Source organism: Zonotrichia albicollis, chromosome 2 (genome assembly GCF_047830755.1).
Source record: "Zonotrichia albicollis isolate bZonAlb1 chromosome 2, bZonAlb1.hap1, whole genome shotgun sequence".
Lineage (NCBI taxonomy): Eukaryota > Metazoa > Chordata > Aves > Passeriformes > Passerellidae > Zonotrichia > Zonotrichia albicollis.
The window spans coordinates 106,787,973-106,810,884 of NC_133820.1; the positions used below are offsets into that span (position 1 = coordinate 106,787,973).

Sequence of the window (22,912 nt, forward strand, 5' to 3'; positions counted from 1 at the left end):
TTTTTGTCCTTTTTAATCAAGGAAAATAACCCCAGGTTTTGACTAGGCCTATTAATAAACTTAAAAAAGAGTGAAACATAAAAGATTTTACTCAAAATATACAAATAGTAATAACTGCTTTATCAACAATTTTTAGGTGAAACTAATATTTATTAGGTTAGATTCTTTAAAGTACTATCAAAGGGAAGACTATAATTCTGGTGTGTCCTATGGGAGAAATATTCTGTCATCTTTAATTCAACACTAATTTATTAATGTTCAAAGAAATTGTCACCAAGAGGTTTTAACAAAGTCAGGGTGATAATGAAAAATTAAAATAAAAGTCATTTGGAGGGAAGTCTGGTAAAGCTATTTTCTCTCCTTGAGCAGCCCATTGATTTAAAAATCAGAATGTCATAAGAACAGTCTAAGATTTTAATAGCCACAGCCACATGGTCAAGTTAATTATTAGTGGGTGCAACAACTGACAGCATACAGCAACTCTAATAGGGAAAGTTACTTCCAGGGAAGAGTAAAAAAGGGGTAGAGAGAGAGGAAAAGGAGAAAAACTGGGGAAAAGCAAGGGCAAGGGAAGATGAAGGCTCACCAGTGGCTGGCTTGGAAAAACAGTGGCAGGGTCCCAGATAAGCATCCTTTAAATGAGGTTCTCTTCAGTGAAAAAAGTGATGAGGAGGAACATGAAAGCTGTGATGATGATTTCTTTGCCTTGCCTTTAACCCCTAGAACTATATGATTTTGCCATGCTATAATTTGTTCCTGTTTGTGACGATGTTAGCACAAACATATACCAATCATGTGCAATCATTACTGATTATCTGTTAAATCTTCTGTGCACAAATATTTTTTGATAATGACAGTCAAGTATTAAAGAGACCATTGTCTATTTTACCGTACGTAGGCTTTTTTTGCTTTTTCTATATTGGAGAAAACTGGAAAAAAACCTTTTAAATACCTAAAATCTGTCAAACAATAGGAAAGAATAGGCATGTAAAGAGGAGTTATTGCTATACCAGCCATAGCCACTTCCCACAATAGCCCACCATACCAACGAGTTGCAGCTGCAAGCCCATGAGACCAACAGCATGAGAACACCAGTATGGAAACAGAAGGAAAACAAGATCAGAGAGGCTTAGTAAAGCACTGCTACAGCAGCACAGCTGAAAGGTTTCAGAGCTGCAAAGAGCATGCTTTTAACATTATTGCTACCACTGTACCAGGGTCACCTCAGGCACTGCAGTACACATTATTATATTTTATAATTATGTATATGATTTCGTTTTGTAGCAAAAAGATTGGCTATGTCTGTATTTACTTTGTCTTGCTAGACTTTCTACTTTTTCAGATAAAAACTCACACTTAACTTTATGACAGTCATATTTTTGCAAGTTCTACATTATATTATGAAAGTACAGAGGAAAACAACTGTTCATTTCATTCAGAGACTTAAGTATAATTCAACCTCACATTCATGAAATCTATGGAAGTGGTATCATCTCTACTTGTCCAGAATTAAATATTACTTAAGGACAGCATTTTTAATACTGACTTTAGTTTTCCTTTTAAATTGGCTGTGGATTAAATCAGTACATTAACGTGCTGAAATAAATAATATAAACATGAAAACTGTTGCATTATACTGAATATTAATGCCAGAACAACCACAGTAACAAAACACCTTGCTCAAAGGCCTTGAAAAATGAGTTGTAAGGCAATTAGTAATGGAAAATTTATTGCTAATTCTGAAGAAGAATACTTTGAAATGCAATGCTTGCGTAGGCAACTGTTAATTTTAATAAATTGATCGTGATTTTTCCTTCAAGTGTGTAATGAAAAAACATAAACATTTGCAGTTCAGTTGTTTGAGGACTTAAAAGAGTAAAAAAACAAGTGGCCACAATTCTAAAACTACTTTCTTTTCTTTGTTTACCAGATCTATCATTAAGAACTGCTGCTTAGGTTTTCATTGCATCTCTGTTGATATTCAATATGATGAGAATGACTCTTAATTTCTGTGGTCAATGAAAGGTTTTACTTTAATTACCAAAGCCAGTAAACATTTTAAACTTATCTGATAATTGTCTGTATACAAATTTAGGTGAGATTTGTTGTCTACTTAGCAGTATTGTGGTACACTGACTTTTCATAGCATATTATTCTGAATATATGTATGCCTCACAAGCTTTCAGTTTGAAACCTCAGGAGTTTTGTTTAAAATTGACATTTAATGCCTGTTGTTACTGTGTGTGTGCTTTGTTGAGATATTCCTTTAGTCGGGAATACAGTGGAAATACAGACCTTACGAACTTTACAGCTGTTTTTTACAGCACATGATAGCAAAATATTCTCCGAACTCTACCAAAACAGCTCTCACTACTTTAGTCCACTTGATGTGAGTTTCCTTGATGGCAAAGTGTACTGGGCTATGTCAAATGTCTCTGGAACACATTTAGGTTATGGTTAAGAGCTTACAGGGCACTGCTGTACTATTATTCTGGATGATGACTTAGATTTACATGTTTTTTGGCTTATTTTATTTTGCATTTTTACCTCATATAACATGAGTTACATGTGTTATTTTAAGATACATGGAGGCTGGGTAGGTTTTACCAAAAGGTGTGTTTAAAGCAATTTTTTGCTTCCTTTTATTTTATCCTCATCTTCCTATATGGTGAGTCTTCATCTTCCTATATGGTGAGTCAATATGGGGAATAAAAAGCTTTTCAAAAGAGGTTCACTCAAAACTGTTATAAATCTACTCTTGTGCATAATTTTTGTACTAGCATAAGGGATTGGCAGAGCTGAGGGTTGAGTACCACATAAGCCTTAGTCATCAGGTCTAAGAATATATCCTCTCAGATTTTAATGGAGAGAAAAAAATTATTATAGTCTTCAAAATCATGAATAAAAACATGAAGACAATAAGGAGAAAAACTGATACAGGTCAAAATAGTGATTTTCTGACAGCTAAGTGCTCTGTTCTTCGTATCATATCAATGTCATAACCTAGAGGGTTACCTAGCCTGTGGGTGTTCCAAGACTGTGACTGTGCATTCACTGTATTCTGTATTACACAAGACTACAGGGGCTTTTGTCCCCTAAATTTCTCTGCTTTATTTCAGATTACAAAAATGCCATACAATTCACCAACAGCAAATATATTTTCGCAGAAATTACCACTTGCAAGTTTAACTATGGTTAATGAAGTGAATATATATTTATCAAGCTATTATAAGTTACTATAAGAAATAAATTTCATGCCAAAAATCAATGTAAAAGCAACATCCAAGTACTGTAATGGGTTACCACAAACTTGTCTATAGTGAAGCAAATTTATAGACAATACAACTGTGGATATATTTATGAGAGATATACAACATCAGTGTCAAGAAAATTTGGCACATTTCAGAAAGGACAAAACCATCTCAAGGATCAGGATAACTCATTTTCAGAGGGCAGGACACAACCATCCCAGAAATAGAGATGGGAAAACAAACTGAACTAATCCCAGAAGTGAGAGTATGGGGGAGCACCAGTAGAGTAATAACACAGTCTCACTTCAGAGATGTCCCACACCAAAGACTTTGGAGTCAACCACGAATTCCCAGCAAGGATCCAAGATATCACAGAAAGTTTGTGAAGAGAGTTCAAGTGTCTGTGAAAGAACAAGGGAATTTTTCCAAGCATTTTGGGCAAAAATTGTTTTTTTCATCATAGACATATAAAAGTGCATAGGACACCAACACTTCAAGCAGCAAACATGTTGTTGGCTGTTAAGTTTACCTGAAGCGGCACATAGATTAAGTTGGTTTTTCTTTTCAGACCAATGTTTGCTTTTCCAGACTGTTTTCCTGTTCTAGCAATTAGAACAGCCCATGACAGTTTCCAATTCTCATTCTTTTAGGATATTTCCACCTCTTTCCAGAGCATTTCTTGGCTTTTTTTTCTGCTGAGTTTCCATTACAATTGTATTGCAGTAATTGATAATGTCTCAGGATGTCTGTGGACTCCAAGTACCCATCTTTATTTCAAAGATACCAGCTGCACTTCTCAAGAATGCCTCTGGTTCACAGGCCTAGACAGGTAGCTCCCAGTCTGGCAGGTGTTTTCTCTGTGAACATTTGAGCAGACAACTTCTGCTCAGTAGTTTCCCCCTTCTAACCAAGTCATCTTTCTGGCTGTTCCCAACAATTGCTAACTGCAAAGACCTTTTTTCCACCACCATTGTCTCTCTTCAGGCTGTGACTCTTACTGCAGCCCTGGTGGTTTAACTAGTGACACCAGAACAGGTTTGAACCATCTCATATAGCAATTCTTCAAACTACTGGGTTTCATAATGTCTTCCAAAATCAAAGAGGTAACCACAAATAAAAGTGTTCCATTCCTGTGAAGCCCTTTTCCTAGACCCACCCAACTTCATCACCTTCCCAATAAGGTGAATAAATAAGGCAAGAATGGGAATGGAGAAAAAAAAAGACACCATTGCTTTTCAGTTGGAAAAATTCTGGACTAAAGGAATAGCGTTTGGCAGATTTTCTTGAAAAGGCACATGGCAGTAAACCTTAGAATGGTCTAGGAAAGGTAACTGAGTTGCCCTAGCGCTGAGAAATACAAAATCTGAGAACAAATAATTTCAATGTCTGTGTAAAAGTATGAAAAAATAACTTTCTTCAAACCTGAAATGCAGAATTAATTCAATCTTGCATGGATATAGCACTCTCTGAGAAGGGGCTCATGGGAAAACCATGCATTATTTTGTGCAGTGGAATGACTTTTTTTTCCTTTTCTCTTTTCTTTGCATAAAAGTAGGTCCACAATGCATGTTCACATGAGAATCAAATATCTCTCATGGTGCTTCCTAATGTGAATATGAATTTTCCATCCATACACCCCAGCTTTCTTCAGTCTGATGCTGAAAATACAGTAAAAACAAAAACTCATGAAAAATGCACGTACTTTTCTATAGGCTTATAACTACATTTACTCTTCTCACCTTTGAAAAATCATTATACAACCTTCCCATTCTACAAAGAAGATTCTAAGGGCTTGGCATTCTAGCATACTGTCTTTTTGGTAACAGACTGCTGAACTAAAAGCCTTCTTAAAAAGCTTTGAGATTTTAAAAAATGTATCCTTTGTGATATGTAATCAGAAGTCACTGTTCTTTGTGTTTTAAAGCTCATCAGTGAGGTTTTGATTGATGCTTAGAATCATTATTGGGTTTTTTATGAATTCTGTGGCAAACAAACAATTTAGTTTGGTGATTTTTTTTTGGTTGTTTTTTTTTTTTTTCAGATGCACTCACTAATGTGTTTGTATAAGTCTTCAATATTTATTATGTTTGTAGCTAGTTTTAGCAAGATAGGTGGAATTTTTACATTTGTGCTGTAAATTCACAGTGTTTATCTTATTTAAATGTTTTATAGCACCAACATGGAGATAAATTCTGCTTTTCTGAGCAAGACTTACTTCCAGGACCATCATGAATATCATCCTAAAAGTAGTGAATAGATCAATTTTTCAGAAACTGCAAATGACTGCTGAATCAATGCTTTTATTCTACTCAAACTTTACTTTCAATAGTAGACTGTTGCCCACCATTTCGTGCCTTTTATAACAAAATTTCTACAGACGACAGAAATTTTAAACTGTCATTTAAAGACATAAAATTTTAAACTGTCATTTAAACACATAAAATCTCCAGTCCAGAGAAAGTGCAAAAAATCCCACAAGCCAAAGTCAATGGATGAGCCTCTGCGGAGGTAGCCAATGATGTTTGGAAGGACTTCTGAGGAATGAAAAGGATTCTGGAAGTGAGGCAAACAGAAATAAAAGCAATGTGTGAAGCAAAGCCAATGCTATTGAATGACAAAGGTGCATTTTAGTGAACTCTTTGGCATCAAAAAATCTTCACAGCTGCTGGTACTTAAAATTCTCGTTAGAAGTCATGCCTTGCTTCTTTGGAAATTCACTCCTTCAGAACTAAAGCAAAAGATCAAGAACAATATTTAAATCTATTTCACCTCTTCCTAATGGTGACTATTTTGCTTTATTTTCTAATTTGAGTGCTTATGATGAAATATTTCTTCAACAATTTTTCATGGAGTGTACTGAAAGAAAAATATGTCATTGATGTCCTCCCATTGTATAATCTCTAAACGTCAATATTTGAACATTTATAATTTCAATTATGTGTACCCATAAAGCTGTTGTCTTGGAATATACAAATTGTATATGACATCTCATCTTTTAAGCTAGTAAATCAAATAATTTCCTTTGTAATTTCATTTGGAAAGAAAATGTAATTTGTAGTCCAATAAAATCTACATTAGCTTGTTCTAAATTCAATCTGGGAAAAAAAAAAAGAAAACAACAAAACCCTGCTGCAAGAAATCACTTTATTATAATCTCAACTACCCCAGTAAACCACAGTAGCTGTACTGAGCAAAATTCTGCTGAAACAATAATCAGACAATTACTAATTCTGAAATTGCTCAATTTTTAAGCTTTCTAGTATTGGGGTTTATTGATTGTTTGTTAATAAACAAACCTACTTAATATAAGATTTTTTAAAATTTATTCTTTTGCAAGGGTGAAAGTCGCGCACACACACAGAACTAAAAGCAATCTCCTTAAAAGAACCTCACTGTTTATCTTTGGCCATGGGTATTACTTGCTTCAAATCTGTATAGGTTCTTGAAGATGGAAATATAAAAGAGAAAGGAAAACAGATGTATACAAAAATACTCAAATCCTTTTGTAAAGAGTTAAATTCAGATTTGTATGATTTCAACCTATTTTTGAAGTTTAAAGCTGGTAACACAGCTTTCAGCTACACCACTTCCATTTAATTCAGTCTTGAAATTTTTTTATTTTTCCTATAGCTCAGTGGTCTTTAATCTTTCTGCTATGCTGACACCTGTAGGACCCCCTTCACCACTGTATGAATTCATAAAAGCACATTCACAGAATGTGTCTAACTGAATTCTTTCTCAAGACTGACTAGTGCAGCAGTGCCTACCAGAATCTAATCAAGAGGGACTTTGAAACATTTACTTCAATTTGATGGTTTTAATTTTCTTTCATCTTTTACTGTTGCCTACATAATTTGTTCCTCAAATTTATTTATAGGAATAATCATTATACTACTCCTTTTTTCTTCGAATGTTTTTTGTATTTCTTCTTCGTTTTTTTCTCTGCAATTCCCTGTTACTTCTAGGGGAGAGTGGGTAAAGAAAGGGAAAAAAAGGAATTCAGTAGGCTGAGAATATAGTATATTAAGGATCAAAAACATACTGCTTTGATGGGCAGTGGTTCAGTGGCTGAAACTGCTAAATGAAATGGAGTCTTTTACAATTTAGTTAAAATCCTTTTAAATATATACATTAATTAAGGTGTACAAAACTTTTTCTTTCTTCTCAGCTAACAATAGATACAATATACTTAAAAGGCAATTTGACTATTTTCTTTTTAATATGATGATGTACAAGACAAATATGAATACTTGGTTAAGCTCCCAAGATGAAAGCCAACACACAAGATACAGAATGGCTTTGGCGAAATTGTCAGGGTTTATTTTCTTCGTTGGGTTTGGTTTCTTTCCTATATTTCAGAAAACAAAAACAACAAGAAACTTAATTAGAGTTATCTAGTTTATCAAGAACTAATCAAATGCTCTGTGTTGATATCTATTTTTTTAGTTTTACTGGCCTATACAATATTTCAAAACTTTCATGTCAGCAGATCTAAGTGAAGTAAAAATTCGGATGGGGTCGTAAATTAACCCCGAGCAGACAGCGAGGTAAATTCGTTAAAGAGCTTCAAGAAAGCAAGAACATATGCTTTGAAATGTTTGTTTAGACTAAACCATTCCTTTTTGATCACTGTTGTGTCAGTTGGCTTGAGTTTGTTCTTTAGGAAGCTTTGGGGTCTGGAAGACAGATTTTATCTAGCCAGCAATCTACCTCTAGTAAAAAAGTCAGTGGTGAATATATGCCCTAAGAAAGCAAGAAGCTTGAAGAATTTTTTAAACTTTGACTTCTCAAATGCAAAAGTGAGAATATTATTTAAAATAATGACATATTAGGTAAGAGAAATTAACAAAATATTTTTCTATATTTTATTTATTTTATCAAAGAAAAAATCTCTACTGTCCCTATATTCAAACAGTCAGTATTTGAAAAATTATATTACCAAAAGAAGTAAATACAGTCTAACTTTGATTCTTTCAAGAATTCTGAAGAGATGCCAATTGCGGTTAAAGCTATCTCATACAATGTTAATGGATTTGAAAGAACACAACATATGAGAACTGGTGTAGACAAACTGCAGCGCTTATGCAGTAGTCTTAGTAGTTCATGTCAGATTACTGTTCAGAAGTTTGACATTAAGCTTTTACTTTGATGTCATGAACTGCTGATCAATTAGAAAGCAAGCTTTAAAAGTACAATATGTCTTGAGAAAAATCAATAACTACTTTGTCCTACTTTAAAGATAAGACGAAAATTTGCATCTGTCAATGTACATTACTACACTGTTACTAGCAGTGGGAAATTCAAAGACATATTAAATGACTACTTATGGATAGTTATGTGCAATAAAAGGTTTAACTCAGACCTTCCCACCTACTTTGACAGAAAACCATTGCAAAACAAAGACCTTAGTACTGATAAAAGGTTTGACATGGCATCATAAATGGATATATTCATAGTTACACCAGAGTCTATGCACTTCACCCCTTAAAAAATATAAATCTAATACACAGTGCTGTGTGCTGCTGCAGAAGTCAGAATTTAGAAAACAGAATGACAGTTTTTAATGTTATCTATAATACTGGGGAATTCCCAGTTGGACTTCAATGATCCTTGTGCGTCCCTTCCTACTAAGGATATTATATTACTCTATTAATCAATCCTTCAGTTACATGCTTTGATTCCAGTGGCATGAATTTTCAGTCAATTTCAGTAAAAGTCATTTTATAATGGCCCTATGCTGCTCCTAAGTGCTTTCTGAGAACTGTCCTCTTTGACCAAAGTGAAACATACAACAAGCTGAGATAAGGTCAGGCAATATATTAATGTTACACTTAGAGTTAATTGACTTCTATATTTAGACTTTTTTCAGTTATTTCATTCTAAAGAACACTGGACTAAGAAATACTATTACCTGTATCTCTTTTCTAATGCTTGGCGGAGATAAGTATTACAAGGTACAAAAATTTGCATCTATGAAACATTTTTCCATTTTTGCTAATAACCTTCACTTTTTCTCTTTTCTTATTTCTTCTGAAAAATTTTAGAGAACTGAAAATATTCCTCAGTCTACGGCTATCAACCATCAAAACCATAGTAACAAAGTTTTAAATATGTAAAGAAAAAGAAAAGGATGGACAAGTAAATCCAAATCCATTGTCACCTATTTAGATTTATAGTATAACCTTAAAGATTCCTTCCTTACTTTGGGGAACTATCTGGAAAAAAATTTCATATAAATCAGTGCGAAAATTGTTTCGTTTTGGCCTGGTTCTCTCTTATGGACCAGTGTGGTAGATGTGACAGACCAGATCTTAAAACTGAAAGTCTGTCACAGTTTAAAGACTATGCTTGTAACACACAGAGCTGTCCTATGCATCCATATTTGAGTTAACATTTAGCAAACTATGATGGTGAAGTCAACTGACAAATTAAGATGTAACAACTTGTTCCAATTTCATGGTTCCTGAACCACTTCATGTTCTACTTAAGAGGTCTTTCTGAAAACAGTGAAGTCAACTACCTGCTGTCACCTTCTAGGTGATCAGAAATTGTTTTTTTCTAGAATTAAAAAAAACCCACCAACTTTCAGGCATAATTTTCCAGCCAAATATTGTCTGACATGCATTTGCTCCTTAAATTATATTAAAAATTTAAAGCAACCAGCAATATCACACTGTTAAAATTATGATATAGAGGGACTAGAATATCTAGAACTCCAACTGTATAACCACCCATTCCTTGAAAGCAGGTCAATTCAAGGAATTTGCTTTTTTGCCCTAACCTAACTCTACTTCTTTTATGATGTCCCCCTGGAAATAAACAGGAACATGAGGAGTGAGTCTTTTCTAGGAGTGAAGACATTTTTTCTCTTTTATCTGTCAAATAGGTCCTACACAACAACCCTATCTGTAGGACAAAATACTTGACTTTACATCGACAGAGAATACCATACTTCGATTGTTTAAATATAAAGGATGAAAACTAATAAACTGGAGTTACTGTAAAAATATAAATTTTGTTTTATGTTAAAGCCTCTGGGTATATTTTCTTCTCTTCATGTGTACTAATATTAATCTAATTTTATATTAAATACTCTTCAAAGTATTACTGAAATGCTGCTGTGACATTCATACTCAATTTTCCTGCATTTTATCCTTTACAAGAGCATGCACATCTGATATTTAAGAGACTTATAAAAGCCTATATATGTCAAGAGAACTAAAGTGAGTGCTATTCTACGTTCAGAGAGAAAAATGTTAAATAATAAAATTTAGAAACACAGAAGTATTAAAGAACTTGGACAAGAAAATGGAACATAATATTGGATTTCTGCAAGGCTTTTAACTGTTCAAATTCACTGGTACCCTCAGGGAATATCTATAGTTATGTATATATTATCAGAGTGTCTTACACCTAACATGTAGATCCCTACAAGGAAATGTTTCCATTAACATTGTAGCTCATATTTAATTTTACTTAGAATAATGGAGATCATACAGAGTGAAAAATCAAGAACAACATATCTATTCATATGGGTCATAAATACTCTTCAATGAAATCAACATGGTCTCTTTCTATGAACCAACTCTTCTATAAAAACTTTGAATCATTAATTTCAAAGAACTGACTGAAAATTAAAAAGATCCTGATCATCTGGAAATTCATAAGAAATTGGGTGTCTAAATCCAACACCGAATTTAACATGTTACACATCACAAGTGTCTTTTCTTTTAAAATACAAGACTCATAGGAGGTGGTTTGGCAAATCATTACATAGTGGTGAGCAAGTGACAAAAAGCACCAAGCAGGTGAGTGGGGAGAATAGAATAGAATAGAATAGAATAGAATAGACTAGACTAGACTAGACTAGACTAGAATAGAATAGAATAGAATAGAATAGAATAGAATAGAATAGAATAGAATAGAATAGGACTATTTCTGTGAAAGGGACCTACAGTAATCTTCTAGTCCAACTGTCTGAACAATTCAAGGCTGACCAAATGTTAAAGCATGTTACTAAGTGCATTGTCCAAATGCCTCTTACTTCCAAGAGAATCCCTGTATTAATTCAGGCTGCTTTACATTCAAGAATGTAATATTTCTGAATACAGAAGAGAGTCTGACAGTAGCATAATGAGAAATCTCCCCTAGCTAGAAGGTGAGAGTCATATGACATGTCTACATTAATAAATTAGATGTACTCAGGGCTGTTCTCTGGCACTTAGGTCAGCTCACACTGAATGGCATCCTTCCACACTTTTAAACCCTCAGACTCTCCAAAGAGAGGAAATGTCATGTTCAGCTCTAGAATATGCTGTGCTGCTTTGGGCTGGGCATTCTCTGCAGTGGAAAAAATTGTGGATTAATAATTCTTGAATACTGGTAGGAATGTTTACTCCCCAGCCTGATACTTGGGTGATTCAACACCTCCTCAAAGCTGCAGCCAAAAATGGAGCCCAGAAAGTGAATACAACAGAAAAGTGCTTTGCATCACTTATATAAAAAAAAAAAAAAAAAAAGTAGATGGAATATTTCTAAAGAATTAGAGTGAAGAATGCAAGATCTGAAGCAGTTATTTGCAAAAACTATTTTAAAGCCTATTTTAAAAACTAAGGTCTACTCTGTTTTAAAGTGTTTCACAGTCAAGAAGAATTAAAATTCTGGGTAACGACAAAGTATAAAAGGAGACCAAAGCTTTTATAAATCTTTATATTTTCATTTTTCAAAAATTAATTTCTTTTCTTTCTGTTGCTTGTAGACCCTACAAATCTGTGAATATGATAAACAACTCATAATAAGGCTGTGCGTTTTTTGTGTACATTTCACTCAGGAAAAATTTTCTTTAATCATTTTTTCTTTCATCCTAAAATAGAAGGTGAGAATAAAAGTCAAGGAACAACAACAATTGAAACCTTGCTAGTCAAAAAAAAATATACACAATGAGGAAAGAAGAAAGAGGAAATAGACAAGCATTCACAGCAACTATAAATAGACATGTTAAATAAAAGGAGATCAATCTGAAAAGACAACACTTATGAATGCCCAATTTCAAAATGCAAGGAAATATAGCTTCTTATTGGCAGTGCTCTGACTTTTTCCATGACTTTTAAATATTGTTGACAAATATTTTGCTCTTCCTACTAACAGAATAGGAATAGATTGGAGAAAGAAAATAAATCTAGTGTAAAATACACAGCAGTTAATTTTCTATTTAAGCTGTATGTGTCATATTTCATGTAAAGACATGAAAACCTGTCTTAATATTTGCTTCCATTGTGTTGACCACAAGAGATTAACAAATTCAGCTACAAGAAAAAAACTACACTCAGAAATCAAGTATGTTTATTTTAGAAAGACAAACTCCACATCCTCTTGGGCTGCCTTTGGTTAGAGGATAAATAGAAAATATAAAATATTCCCTGAAACTACAGTTTCTGAATAAGATTTCATAAATGTTCTTTTAAACTGGAGTCCAAAATATTTGAGTCTAAAAGGATCATGTAAATTTTGCTTGTTGTAGAAAGCAAAATTTATAAATAACATGAGAAAGACAACTATTATCAGTGCAATATAGCACAAACCCTTTGAAATAACTTTGGTTGTCAGAAAATAGAATTGGAGCACTTGACCCCTCCTCTGATCATTAAGATGACTCAGTACAGTTACAGAAACAAAAAGATCAAAATTTAAAGAGCAAATGATAAATAATATTCACGTTTATTTCAGCCATCCTCTATACAGGGTAAAATAAGGGCTTCAAGTGGCATCAAGTGAGGTTTAGATGCAATATCAGGGAATTCACAATAGAAGTTGTAAATCACTTCAGCAATCTACCCAGGTAAGTGATGAAGTTATCATCCCTGGATGCATTCAAAAAATGTGTTGATATGTCACTTGAGGACATGGTTTAATGGTGATGGTTGGACTTGGTGATCTTAACCTCAACAATTCTATGATTCTGTGATAATAATGTTGTTTGACCAACCTAATAGACAATTATGAGACATAATCATATCTTTAAATGCTTTCACTACTCAGTGATAGTGTGCTTCAAACCAAACACAATAATTTTTCTTTATGTAGCAAACTCAAATGCAGAAAAAAAATTTAATACACAATATATGCATACAGTAGGCAGAAATCTATATAACTCTTTTCAAAGTAGCTGATATATTTTAAATTCTTCATCTAATATCAAAATCTCTCTTTGAAACAATCCAAAAGATATCAGTTCTTACTATTCTATTAATGTTTTTTCTTACATGTTCCTAATGGAAATTTTTATGGCATTTTTATAGCCAAAAATTTTTTAAAACAAATGTTCTTTAAAACAGGTAGCTGTTGATGAAACTAATAGATTTCTCTTAATTCTACATAAATTTCTATCTTCCATAGCAGGAGCAGGAGCAGGCAATCCTCTGGCAAATTTCCCCTGAAAATAGTTGTTGCAGGAGTTTGTTGCCTGTGTTCTGCTTCAGCAGTCATAATAAGTTAAAGACATAGGACCCGCTTAAAATTTGGAATCAGATAAATATGCCCAGATTCATGAAAGGTAAAGGCCAAAAGGACCTACCAATCTAATATAGAACAAATTTATGTGGTGCAGTTTGACTGTGAGCACAAAAATGTTCACTTTATTGAAGACATTTTAAAGTATTAGAAGTATTCACATATCTGCAGTCAGTTAGCTCAAAAGGAATGCACACTCTCTAGAAGTAACTTCTCTCCCAGATTAAATCAACAGGTTGTAGAAATTCCACTGTTTTATATTCTGGGACTGAATACTAAATCTGAAGATTCTATTATTCAATGATGATAGAAGTTACACTGAAATTAGCATCAAGCTTGCCTGCTTAATTTATGTGCTTTTCCAAATTCCTTCCTAAAAAGAAAAATATTAGAAATCAATATTTATCCAGTTTGTGATGCCAGTACTGAAACAATAATATGAAAATATTAGGAATTTTATATATGTGTTATATGTTAGATTACAATATATATGAATTACATAAATAATTGTCATTTTGTGGTTCTATGAATAAAGTGCTGCCTGTATTTTTGATTTAACTGATCACTTGGATTTCACCAAAATAAAAGAACTAATTCCATCATATACATTATAGTGGTTTAAATAAGTACTTTTTGTAAGAAGACTGCAAGATATTTCAAATGTTTTCTTTCTCATGACTTGACCTTTCTGGTTCAAAAGAATTGCATGCTTCATATTAAACACACCATCCTTTAAATTTCACTTTATTTTTTCCACCTAATGCTCTGCTGCACAGTCTTTTTAAACTTTAGATAAAACAATATCCAATTCATTTAAGTGAAACACACTGTTGCAAATAGATCCCTACGAACGAGGAATAAGCTTTGAAAACAGGAGGGGGCAGAAGGGCATGAAGAGGGGAATCAAAGATGATTAAATACCTTAGTGTACATTAAGATATATTTTCAGTGGTTCAGCTATGAAGGGATAGTTTCACAGATCGTTTCATGAGTAAAATCTGAGATGTCAACAATAATTCTGAACCAGATAAGGAGGCAATCTCTTTTAAAGTCAGAAGTTCTATACTACACATTTACCTTTTTGCTATAGATTTGAAGAATATTCAAGATAGAAATGCTCTTCTGTTTATCAATCCCTTCTTTAAAAGTTGTATTTAAATGGCTTTCTCACACCATTTAGAGCCACCTCAAGATACTTTACAAATGTCTCAGTAACCTAACATACCTTCCTCTTCAGGTGTACATTTCAGAAATTATTCATTTCAAACTTGCCAAGTCTCTCAAATTCAGAAAAATTTGAAAAAAACCAAGGGAAAATGTCATCAACTTTCCAGAGAGTAAAATTCCAGCAAAATTTTTAGCTGGTATTTGGAGCCAGAAAGCCCCCCACATACTAGCATATGCAGGTGTATTCAGTAATGCATTTTTGTAGGATTTTATAGACATAAACACTAAATAACTACAGTAACTATGATTTATTGAATTTTAGAATCAGTGATCAATTTTCCATTTGCAACTCTTTTAATGATCTTTATTTGTAGCTACATCTGAATTGTCATCCAGGTGCAGAGCACAGAGGCAAACTCTTGCTCATTCTCTGCTGCTGGATCCTTCATTCATTCTTAATATTGGAGCTGCTGAAATCATTGCAAATGCAGAAAGAGAAGCAGAAAAATTTTCCAGACTCAAAACACTATATTACATTACTAATATAAATGTATTTCATAAAAGAATTTGTTTCATTTTTTTGCAACACCCCACAGATGACACAGGATACATAACAGAAAAATTTACCTTAGCAAATTTTCTATACTCTGTAGAGCACTGAAAACATGTCTTCTTACAGTGTATGGATGGAAACACATCAAGCATATTTTGTAGAATGACAAAAGGCTGTTCTGACTAAACCTAAGCAAGAGGAAATGCTGATACCATCTGCTATCAATCTAAGTTCACTGTGGAGCTCAGGAGTCTGACTTGAATAAAGCCACACATGAACTAGTGATTATGAATCTACATTTCTGTATCTGATCTTGACATTAGATCCGCTCATAAACTCTATAAATACATACCTTCCATATAAATAGATAGTATCTCATGTATCTTCTCTTGAGGCAACAGAAGGACAAATCTTTTAGATCTTGCATAGACTGTTGATTAAAAATAAAGGATTCTTACAGTTAGGTGTGAGGGAAAAAGGTTTTTTTAAAAGTAATTTCAAAAACACTCCATTATGCTCCTTAATTTATCTTTTTGGTTTGGTTTTAATCTTAAAAATTAATACAAAGGGGGAAAAATAAAGCAGGATAAGAATTAAAGCAGTTACCTATTGAGATTTACTGAAGTTGCTTTGCAGAGGAACAAAACTTGCTAGGCTGTTCAAAATAGTGAACAAAATTCCTAATAATAGTAATAATAATAATAATCATCATCATCATTATCATCATCATCATCATCATCATCATCATTTACTGTTATTCAGCATATCTGAGAAGCGATTGGATCATTTGTGGAGAAAACATGAGCTATGCAATTAGAAAGTACAACCAAGTATCCTTTGTAATTCAGGTAAACTGAAATGCAGGCATTTGGTCACATGGATCAGAGAAATATGTTAATGCCGTTATCAAAAGGAAAATATCAAGCAACCTATAGTATTACAACAACTGCTAACAGTTAAGAAGTAGAGCCTTTCATAACTGTAGAACACATTAGATTTTTATCCCATTTAGGATTTGATCTTTAACACCCACTTCCATCCTTGAGCAGAGAATTTTTGACTACAAGCAGAGTGCTGCACACAGTAAAAATCTAAAGATTCAAAGGTTGTAGAATTTTTTATTTCCATCCTGAGAGGATTGCTTGCAATATAAGGACAACTCAGATTATTGAATCTGTTTCCCACCCTGCTGAAGAAAGATACCTAGGAAGTAGCAGAGAGCTATTAAGGTGTGAACAGGATTCCTTTGTCTTGGTGAATCAGGATAGTTGTGAAAACTGTCTGCTACACAGATTTTAAACTCTGGTGTCGGACACCCTGAGTGGTGTAACTTCACCTGTGAAGATTGGCTGCTATAGTAAGTTTCCTTCTGAAATGTGAATGATTGATGAGATATGAAAATTTTATTTTTATGTAATGAAAGATATGCCATCAAGCTTCATGGATGAAACAGTCAATGACGTCTTTTCTTCAGGTAATAAAAAAGTGTTTAATTTTTCAGTGTGTGCTTTTAGAGATGGAAAAATCTCAATTTTCTTACTGTGCAAGATGGTGCTATTTAGGAAAACTGGGTTATGGTCTTTAGACTGAAATTAAAAAATGCTATAACAAAACACTGTTTTTATATATGATGTATGAGGATATCATATCACGAGGCTGTCATCAGCCACACTTGAGTGAGACTGAAACAGGAAAGGATTTTGGGGTTCATGTGCATGGGGGAAGGGGCAGGTTGGGCCTTGCCCTGGCAAGGCAGTAAACTCTCCCACATCCTCCAACCCCCTAGAGCCTATATCCCAGCCTGGCAGAGGCTGCCAATTACTGGCACACAGAAGACAATTCTCCATACCTGCCTCAAACCCCTAAGCCAGCTCCTGAGTGGCCAAATTACCAAAGTCCCAACTGAGGAAAGGTCTCAGGAATGCCAAGGGGTATTTAAGGCCCAACATGCAGCAAGCACACATCTTGAGCTCACCTCCTCTTGGGATTTCTATCAGCTGAACATCACTGGAACCCAGGAGTTGGTATATATCCTTTTCTCTATATTTTCTTTTTTCTCTTTCTTCCTCTTCTAATTCCCTCTACTTGGAATTATTGAGTAGCTAAAATCGAAAAGGCTTAGAGTTTGCTAAATAGAATGGACTATGCTAATGTGTTGAGAAGTTTTTTATGTTGATTGAATGCTGCTCTAAACCTTTTGCCAAAGTTCTTTGATTTGCCAGTAAAGTCTTTTTTGTTGACTTGACCTCTTGAGAGCATCCTATTAGTATTTCTTCTGTACATCTAACTCAGAAAACATGAACAACCGTAAGTCCTTTCAAAAGCCTCATCAAGTAATTTTTTTTGGGTCTTAAAACAATATTGAAGTCAATTTCATTTCTGGATATTCTTAAAGAGTAATAACTACACTGCTGATCTTGTGGCTTAGTATTTTTTTTTAAATCAGTTGTCTCACTGCTCTCAAAATTTTCCATTTTATCATCTCTTAGGAAGAGCAGCAGCCTTTTGTTTAACTAAAATTGTTGCTCAAAAGTATACCAAGTTTCTAGTTTCTTTCTATGCTTTCTAATTTTTTCTTTTATCTTCGTTATCCAAAGAAATTCTGAGCGCATCTTTCCAACTAATTAATATCAGAATTTAACGGTTCATTTAATTGTGCATCTTTCATTCAACTAGATTTGACTCCTTACCAATAAAGCTTGAATGCATTGCTGTTATATTTAGTCCACTGGCCTCAGAAAAATCCCTTCATGCATTGTATTTCTTAAAACTCTGAACTTGCTTCTTGATTTTAAAATACTTACTACATAATAAATCATCTTAGGAACAGGAGAGGCTATTAGACAAAAGGAACTGCATATCCCACTTACCATTTCTGAGTGCAATTTCTCTGTTCAGCTCTCCTCTTTCTCTATTTAAAAGAAAAGACAAGAAGAAAACATGTCTGAGCCTCTCATTATTCTAACTTAAGGGAAAACCTCCATCCATCTCAATTTATAAGAAGGTTTTGCAATGCATAGTAGAAGCAATATAATTCTATTATAATTATTCTCTTCTAGTAGAAGCAATATAATTAGTGTTCAGGCAAATTTTGCAAGTACTGACCATCTAAACCTGAGGTTTTCCCAGTAGAACTGGAAATATGTGCAGGTTGATGATGAAATCTGGCAAAATAATGCAACACTTTCAAAAGCAGGTCAAGAAGCTGTTTGGCCCAAAAAACATTTTTCTAGGGAGACTTGATTAAGTTTTTGTGCTGAGGAAGAGCTATTACTCAGGGTTCTTCATTAAACCTGCTCACAGACAGCATTCCTTTTTGTTCCTCATGCTCCATCAGGTAGTGTAGGAATATCAATAGCTAGAAATGACTGGGTTAGCAAACTATTGGAAATGCAGTGTTCTGTATGCTCCATTAGAATGTGCTTCCTTCTTCTTTTTTCCTTTCCACTCCACCATTTTTATAAGCACTCAAATAAACCAAAAGCATCTCTTTTACACAAAATTGATTTTCCTTCCAAGTTACTTTCTGTAGGTATCTTGGACTTTCACCTACAGCAGTTGCAGAATCTCAACAAGACTCATTAAAGACATCTGTCTCTGTTGGGATGGGATGGGAAGGGGCAGGAAGGAGAAAGGTGGAAACAGACAGTGCTAATAACACAAAAAAAAGGATCTAGCTTTTTTCTGCTACTTTTGTCAAGAAAAACATAATACCTCTTAAAGGAAAAATGGTGAGATAATGCTTAGCAATGACTGATGAATTAAAGAGTTGTCCTATTATCTTCAATCACTTCTACTTACAGTTTATTATTGTTTTACCTCAGAAAACCACGTCTCACTCTTAAAAACTTTTTTGACAGAATACAGTGACTAATATAGAATATGTTCTCTTTTAGAATGCAGTTGAAAAAACACTGTCAAAAAATTTAAAATATAAAACCACTAAAAATTTATTATTTATTTCTAACCACTCCAGGAGTGATTAAAAATCACAAAACTTAGGTAAAATCACAAAAAAAATGCAAGGAATAGATCAATGAGATTCTAACTTGGAACCATGAACTAACAGCAAAAAAGAAACCTGTTTTTTAACAGGAATCCCTTGCATTTCCATCAAAGCATATTGAATATGTAATATGCATAATGATAGCCTATGCACTGGATAAATGCTGGGCCATTGGCTTTCCCTCCTGCTTCATTTTTCGAAGTTGATATATTGACCTGACTAATAACTCTGTTTCCTACAAATAATAACTCTCTTTCCTATGACCAGGGTAACCACAAATTGCCAAAATGTTTGGACATTTGTTGTTAATACCATAGAGCACAGAAATGCAGTGCACACTGTGAGTGTCTAATTAAACTACAGCTTTTGTTTCTTCTTTCTTTTCAAAGAATAAATCTTGTCTTTCTGCCACAGAAGATCTTCCTGTAAAGTGAGTTAGTAGAGCAATGGACAAAGTTTTGTTGGTCTTCTGCAGGTCAGAATTGCACTGGAAGACAAAAGTTTTTTGTTTTGTTGTTGTGTTTTTTTTTTTCATGACTACAACTTTTTTCCTAGAAAATAACAGATCAAAATGTATTGATCCCAAAGCATTGTGCATGGTCTGCAAAAAATCTCACCATTCATTTGGATAAAGGAGAATTGACCCCAGTGTTACTATTGCTATACTTTCTAAGCAATTCAGAGAGTAGGAATCAAAGAAGATATCCATGGACCTAAAAATGAGAACACCTCAATGGAAACACGGAAATCTTGTGGAATGAGATTTTTTTAAATTGCAACAAAGAGAGATGTTTGTTTCTTGATGAGAAGATTAGTGCTATATACCATGTAAATTCCAGTAAAATGAACAAGTCAAATGATGATTTCCTACAGCTAATAATAGAAAGGACTTGTGAGACAGACCTCAAATGGAATGTATTTCTGTGAAGTTGAAAGGAACCAGTTTAAAAAAGGGAGACAAGTGAAGTGCAAAGCCAGTGTTCAGTGGTGAACAAGCATGTGGGTTTGTCTTTACACCAAATAATATTCTGAGTAATTTAAATTTATGTTTCACCCTCAGAAATTCTGACTATTAAGGAAATTCAAAGACAAAAAGACCTAAAAATGTCTTTTCTATTACCGCTTCCCAATGAAACTAGATGAGATTCATGTTGAATATTCCTTAGGATATGGTCACTACAATGATGGTGTTTTCATTTAGCTTTTGCTGGTGTTATAAACTTTACTTCAATCAGTTTATTTCAATTCACATGCAATTAAAAAAGAAGGATTTTTAATTATTTTAATTAAGTCAACAGAATTTATTTATATATTCTCAATTAAAGGAAGAGGGAAAAAGAAACAATGTAGAATAAATGAAAACAAACAAACAAAAAGAACTGGGCAGGAAGTAGAACAATGAAATAATTAATTGTTCATCATGGACTAATCATATGCAGATGTCCCAACAGTATCATTATAGGTATTTGGCTATAAAGACTATGAGAGCTATACTAACATGTCTGAATGGCTTTGAAGTCAGATATTCCTTAATGTTTGTAAATATGCGTGTCCATCAATAGAAGACTATTTTAATTAAATACATACATGCATGCTTGCACATATATCTCCAGATACAACTATTTAATCTTTCACCTTGTTTAATTTGAGATGATGCACCTTAAAAAGTTTATTCTTTTCTTTAACATGTACTTTTGAATGATATCACAAGCAAGTTATAGCAGCTTAGTTATATTTCAAAAACAATTTACCATGATATATTTTTAGAATATCTGCAAGTACTTTAAAAGATAAGTACAACACCTTATTTTCTAGTTAGAAAAACAAAACCCAAGCCTCTGAATCATAAAATGACTTTTTTCCACTGTTCCCAAATGTTTTCCTTCCATGATATACATACTAGCACCAGAACCTTGCAACTCAACTCCCTTCCCAACACAGTCCATGAGAAATGTCAAAGAATCCATGCAAGGAAAAAGAATGCTAGGCAAAATCAGAAACCACAGAGGACAAAATCCAACTGAAAAGTGAATAGTGTTTTCCACAGGCAGAGAGACAACTTCTCAATTGTAAACCTAAGAACAGTAGATGTCTATAAGATTTTTTTTTGAGGGGGAAAAAAATGTGGGGAAAAATTATTTTATTTTATTTTCTTGGAAAATCACTCATTTTCTAAGTGGTGATTGTGGTCTTTAATTTAGCATAATACTGCGCACTTTACTGAAATTTGGCCAAACTTTAACATTATAGGCTGTAATTTCTGTTTCTTGACATTTGATGGCATCCAATCAGTGGATAGGAAAGCATAGACTGTAGTTTAACCCATTCACACTGGTAATAAGGGGGGACAATCTAATTTAGTATGTTTTGTATAAGCACTCAGATTAAGTCTTTAATTACTTTGTCACTTGGTATTTTTACACAGATTGTACTTCTGTAAAAGCACAAAGTATTTTTCAGGACACCAAAACTGAACTGTGAAATAAACTAGGATCTTTGTTTCAACTGCTGCAAAAGTTGGATTTTGTGCAGTGAATGAGCTAAGAATGGCAGAAGAAAAAATTATCTTTGCCCAGGTAATGCAGATAAACACCAGCCTGGCGCTTTCAGTTCTGTCTCTGTGATGACAGGCAAGTCAGGTAAATGAACATTTTCTCAGATGCACACTAACTGTATATTCTCCATGTTCTGAATACCACTGAGAACTGAGGATCAAATTAGCAGGCATACTGAATGCTTAGTAGCAACAACTGCCATTTAGTAGGGAATACTTTGGGAAGGGACAGTGCCAAAAGAATAAATTAAAAATCAGAACATAGACATTTAAGCTTACTGAACAGCTTTGGTGCTAATGTTTTTGAGTATTTTTATTCATTAATTCTATCTCCATATGCATTGTGAAAACTTAAGTAAATGGCTATGAAGCTGTGAAATTCCACAGTGACATCATGGTAGAAAATACCATGAGTTTTAAAGTTAATAATTAAAACTAATAACTGAACAGTATGAAATAAAATAGGATAAGGGCCATACCCAGAGTGAGACAAATGCAAGAGGGCTTGGAATAACTCCTTTGAGATATATTCCTACAGTAATAATGTGGAAGCTTAATAAAAGTAAAATTAAAAATTAGACTTCCTTGAATACACTTTGGATACCATTTCAAACTCTAAGAATCTTCAGTGACAGCTGGTCTGAGTGTAATTTTACACTCCAAGAAAAAAGTTTTGATCCATTTTTGTGGAGTTATGCTTCATTCCATCATCCTGTTAATAGTGGCCATGTTGTACTGTGTAATGTAATGTGTACAAGCATTTTCCATGTTCAGGGTGAATAACTGAGGGTTCAGGGTGAATAACTGAGGAGCAGAGAAGAAGAATGCCAAAAGGTCTTGTGTTCTCCTTCACTATGGAAAAAAGACTGCAA

At 33.7% G+C, this 22,912-nt stretch overlaps 1 long non-coding RNA gene across 1 annotated transcript in view; it reads right to left on the reverse strand.

The window, feature by feature from the left end:
• Positions 1-3,706: 3,706 nt before the first annotated feature.
• The window catches only part of LOC113459355 (uncharacterized), a 91,791-nt gene continuing 72,585 nt past the window's right edge, over positions 3,707-22,912 (reverse strand). The window contains exons 6-8 of the long non-coding RNA XR_012579147.1: positions 18,351-18,391; positions 15,833-15,910; positions 3,707-4,909 (exon numbers count right to left, since the gene is read on the reverse strand). This is a non-coding gene — a long non-coding RNA (uncharacterized LOC113459355). The remainder of the gene's footprint in view (positions 4,910-15,832; positions 15,911-18,350; positions 18,392-22,912) is intronic.